Source organism: Chlorocebus sabaeus, chromosome 14 (genome assembly GCF_047675955.1).
Source record: "Chlorocebus sabaeus isolate Y175 chromosome 14, mChlSab1.0.hap1, whole genome shotgun sequence".
NCBI lineage: Eukaryota > Metazoa > Chordata > Mammalia > Primates > Cercopithecidae > Chlorocebus > Chlorocebus sabaeus.
The window spans coordinates 85,662,279-85,667,710 of record NC_132917.1 but is presented as its reverse complement, the minus strand read 5'-3'; the positions used below and the strand labels follow the sequence as shown (position 1 = coordinate 85,667,710).

Below are 5,432 nucleotides of genomic sequence, written 5' to 3'. Positions count from 1 at the left end.
CTACTAAAAATACAAAAATTAGCCAGGCGTGATGGCATGCACCTGTAGTCCCTCCCAGCTACTCCGGAGGCTGAGGCAGGAGAATTGCTTAAACCTGGGAGCAGAGGTTGGCGTGAGCTGAGATTGCGCCACTCCACTCCAGCCTGGCTGACAGAGCAAGACTCCGTCTCAGAAAAAAATAAATAAATAAAAAATAAAAACTAAAACAATAGCAACAACAAACCCCACATCTAAAAACTGTTTTTCCCGTGATACCTCGCTTCTTCTCCACTCCCAAACTTATTGGTTTCCATAGAAACCAGAACCTTTAGCCAACGCATGTAAATCTCTCCCCAAACTCCTTTGACTCCTATGGCCATCTCTGCAGAAGCTTGCACAAACACACCCCATTTGAAGCACAGTTTCAGGGCTCAGGACCCCTGAAGCTGGCCAGAGACCCTGGGTTCCAAGTGCCTGCTCTGTGACAAGGCTCTGCTTTCCCAGGTTTTCACCCCCGTCTCTGCATTCCCAGCCCCGCAACATGCCACATTCTTTAGATACATCCAGCCCGTCTTGGCCTCTGCAGCTTCATTTCCTTTCTGTTTCTTTTTTTCTTTTTTGAGACCGAGTCTCGCCCAGGCTGAAGTGCAGTGGCCGGATCTCAGCTCACTGCAAGCTCCGCTTTCCAGGTTCATGCCATTCTCCTGCCTCAGCCTCCTGAGTAGCCAGGACTACAGGTACCTGCCACCACGCCCAGCTAATTTTTTTTGTATTTTTAGAAGAGATAGGGTTTCACTGTGTTAGCCAGGATGGTCTTGATCTCCTGACCTCGTAATCTGCCCGCCTCGGCCTCCCAAAGTGCTGCGATTACAGGTGTGAGCCACCGCGCCCAGCCATCTTTTTTTTTTTTTTGAGATGGAATCTCTCACTCTATTGCCCAGGCTGGAGTGCAGTCGCGGAATCTCAGGTCACTGCAATCTCCACCTCCCGGATTCAAGCAATTCTTCTGCCACAGCCTTCTGAGTAGCTGGGATTACAGGGACGCGCATGACCCGCTAATTTTTCTATTTTTAGAAAATATTTTTACGGTTTTACCATGTTGGCCAGGCTGGTCTTGAACTCCTGACCTCAGGTTATCTGCCCACCTCAGCCTCTCAAAGTGCTGGGATTACAGGCGTGAGCCATCGTGCCCGGACACAGCTTCACTTTGGATGCCTCCCTGCCCAGAACCCACCACTCTGCCGTTTCCAGGTCCCACACACCTTTCAGGGCCTCTTCTCATCTAAACCTTCTCTGACTACCTTGGCCTTTGTGCATCTCCCCTTCCTCTTGACTTCTATTCTGGCCCAGAAAATCCAGGTCATTCTATGCATGCTGCCCAGCTGGATTGCCAACCCCCAGAGTGCAGGGGTGATGGCAGTCAGGTGGGGCAGGCTCTTCCACATCTTCTTTGCCCTTAGGTGTTGCCTTTCAGGACATGATGGTGAACATGATCATGCAGGGAAAAAAAATAAATGAAAAACAAACATTAATACAAGAATCATTCTGTCTTTTTCTATTGCAGATCAGGCCCTCCTTCTGTCTCCCCCCACCGTCATCCCCCACCCCGAATCTGCTACAAAATATCCAGTATAACTCCTTTATCTTGTCGTGTGTAAAATAAGGAAGCTAAATTCTAGAGAATAGAGAAGTTGAAGAAGTAAACTAATACATTTCTTTTAATGACTCAGCCTAAGAAAGGTAAACAAACAACTTGAACTTGAGACAGAAGGTCATTAGCTGCTGACGGAGGTGATCCAGGCACTTCTGAGGCTGTGCAGGAAGGGCCAAAGCCTGTGCCTGGGAGAGCCAGATAGGCTTCTGCTGCTAAACCAAGTCTGGAGGGTGAGTTGATAAAGGAACGCTGATTCCCAAAGAAACTAAGGGTGCCAGATCAGACCTCTGTCACCATCTCTGAAATACCAATGGGTTAATATTGCATAAGCACGAATGCTTTTTTAAAAATGCCCATACATACGCATATAAATGTCTATACAATATATTTTTTTGTAGCTGGAGTGTGAGGAGTGGAAATCTGTGATTGTGAATCCACAGGGTGCTGAGCAGAGTCCCCATATGATTTGGGACCTGTAGTGCCATGACAGTCACCTCACAATAGCACAAGCTTCTTGTTCTGAAGAGTAGATAAACAATGTCTAAAGGGAGAACATTGCTTGATTTTACACCTTGGTTTTTAAAAAATATGATAAAGGGAGAACATACATTATTCTGGGAAGGACTTTTCTGTGAGGGGAGTACAACCACCCATCCTAATTCATGGGTTACACCGCAAGTATCTAGTTGTCTTTAAAGGAGTGAAAAAAAGGCCGGGCATGGTGGCTCACGCCTGTAATCCCAGCACTTTGGGAGGCCGAGGCAGGCGGATCACGAGGTCAGGAGTCGAGACCCTCCTGGCTAACACAGTGAAACCCCATCTCTACTAAAAATACGAAAGATTAGCCGGGCGTGGTGGTGGGCACCTGTAGTCCCAGCTACTCGGGAGGCTGAGGCAGGAGAGTGGCGTGAACCCAGGAGGCGGAGCTTGCAGTGAGCCGAGATTGCGCCACTGCACCCCAGCCTGGGTGACAGAGCGAGACTCCATCTCAAAAATAAATAAATAAATAAAATAAGAAATAAAAGTAGTGAAAAAAAATCTGCTTGGTGTTATTTTTTTTCCCCTGCGTTCTTGCCACTTCATCCTGCCTATCGCTGCAAAACCCATTCCCCGCCTCCACCCCCACCCCCTTTTTTTGTTTTTTGTTTTTTTTGGGGGGACAGAGACTGGCTCTGTCGACCAGGCTGGAGTGCAGTGGCACTATTTCGGGCAACCGCAACCTCTGCCTCCTGGATTCGAACGATTCTCCTGCCTCAGCCTCCTGAGTAGCTGATACTACAGGTGCACACCACCACACCCAGCTAATTTTTGTATTTTCACTGGAGATGGGGTTTCACCATGTTGGCCAGGCTGATCTCAAACTCCTGACGTCAGATGATCCACTGAGTCGGCCTCCCAAAGTGCTAGGATTATTGGCGTGAGCCACCATGCCGGGCCAAAACCTATTTTCTTAAAAATTCACTTTCACCTTGGGATTTTTTTTTTTTTTTTGAAATGGAGTCTTGCTCTGTCACCCAGGCTGGACGGCAGTGGTGTGATCTCAGCTCACTGCACCCTCCACCTCCCGGGTTCAAGCAATCCTCCTGCTTCAGCCTCCCGAGTAGCTGGGATTACAGGCACCCGCCACCAGGCCCAGCTATTTTGTATTTTTAGTAGAGATGGGGTTGCACCATGTTGGCAAGTCCGGTCTTGAACTCCTGACCTCAGGTGATCCACCCCCCTCAGTCTCTCAAAGTGCTGGGATTACAGGCTGAGCAACCTTGCCTGGCCTTACTTTGGTATTGTTTTGCTAAAAAATGCACAGTAGTCTTCTATTTCTTAATGCATTGAATGCAAACTTTGTCAAGCTTGACTTTGAAGACCTGGGCAGCCCCACTCAGTCCTACCTTCCTAGAGTCATTTGCCCCTCCCCACAGCCAGCCTCCTCCCTGCACAGGTGCCATGTCCTGTCTCGGACCCAGGCTCCACTTGAGGCTCAGCCTCTCCCTTGCGTCCTGAAAAGCTCTTTGTGTGAACCACACTAAATTTCCTCATGTTACATGGAGCTCCCTAGCTTTAAAGTCCTTGAAGGAAAGGCCTTTGTTTTATTCACCCCTGAGCTCACTTCTGTGTCTGAACCATAGCCAACATAGCATGGCTAAAACCTCTTAAATGCTAGGTCAGTCTGGGTGTGGTGGCTCATGCCTATAATCCCAGCACTTTGGGAGGCTGAGGCGGCCAGATCACCTGAGGTCAGGAGTTCAAGACCAGCCTGGCCAACATAGTGAAACCTCATCTCTACTAAAAATACAAAAATTACCCTGGTGTGGTACCACACACCCATAGTCTCAGCTACTCAGGAGGATAAGGCAGGATAATTGCTTGAACCCAGGAGGTGGAGGTTGCAGTGAGCCAAGATCTCGCCACTGCACTTCAGTCTGGATGACAGAGTGAGACTCGGTTTAAAAAAAACAAACAAAAAAACTACTAGGTCAATTCAATTGGGACTTCTGGCCCTCCTTCTGCCTGGTCCCCTCACTGTCTTCCTCAAAGACTTAGGGCCATTCCCCTGTGAATCTCTCTTTTTTTTTTTTTTTTTTTTTTTTTGAGAGGGAGTCTCGCGCTGTCGCCCAGGCTGGAGTGCAGTGGCCCGATCTCAGCTCACTGCAAGCTCCGCCTCCCGGGTTTGCGCCATTCTCCTGCCTCAGCCTCCCGAGTAGCTGGGGCTACAGGCGCCCGCCACCTCGCCCGGCTAGTTTTTTGTATTTTTTAGTAGAGACGGGGTTTCACTGTGTTAGCCAGGATGGTCTCGATTTCCTGACCTCGTGATCCGCCCGTCTCGGCCTCCCAAAGTGCTGGGATTACAGGCTTGAGCCACCGCGCCCGGCTCCCCTGTGAATCTCAAATCAGGGCAGCCCTCAGTGCTTCCTCTCCATATCCTAATCAGATAAGAATAATCAGAGATGACAGTATTTAAAGAAGCCTTGGGGGATCAATTACAAATAGCCCAATTTCAGTTACAAAGGACTTTCACTTTGATCTAACATTTAAGTGAGAACTCTCACCTGAATACAGACCTGATAAAAAAAACATTAGAGGGATTAAATGCTTTGCTTAAGATCACACAGAATGCATCAAAACTTGCACTTAGGGCTGGGCACGGTGGCTCAAGCCTGTAATCCCAGCACTTTGGGAGGCCGAGACGGGCGGATCACGAGGTCAGGAGATTGAGACCATCCTGGCTAACCTGGTGAAACCCCGTCTCTACTAAAAAAAATACAAAAAACTAGCCGGGCAAGGTGGCAGTCGTCTGTAGACCCAGCTACTTGGGAGGCTGAGGCAGGAGAATGGCGTAAACCCGGGAGGCAGAGCTTGCAGTGAGCTGAGATCTGGCCACTGCACTCCAGCCCTGGGCGACAGAGTGAGACTCCGTCTCAAAAAAAGAGTCTGAAGACGAGGTGGCCGAGTGGTTAAGGCGATGGACTGCTAATCCATTGTGCTTTGCACACGTGGGTTCGAATCCCATCCTCGTCGGCTACGGAATCCCTGTGGTCTGAGCTCAAGTTTTGTAACACCAAACTAGGATTTCTCTGGCCGGGCGCGGTGGCTCAAGCCTGTAATCCTAGCACTTTGGGAGGCCGAGACGGGCGGATCACGAGGTCAGGAGATCGAGACCATCCTGGCTAACATGGTGAAACCCCGTCTCTACTAAAAAATACAAAAAACTAGCCGGGCGCGGTGGCGGGCGCCTGTAGTCCCAGCTACTCGGGAGGCTGAGGCAGGAGAATGGCGTGAACCCGGGAGGCGGAGCTTGCAGTGA

General features: G+C 49.5%; 1 non-coding gene across 1 annotated transcript; it reads left to right on the top strand.

Annotated features, from left to right (window-relative positions):
* The first annotated feature begins 5,064 nt into the window (after positions 1-5,064).
* Positions 5,065-5,146, top strand: TRNAS-GCU (transfer RNA serine (anticodon GCU)). The gene has a single exon. It is a non-coding gene; the product is annotated as a tRNA-Ser (tRNA).
* Positions 5,147-5,432: the final 286 nt, after the last annotated feature.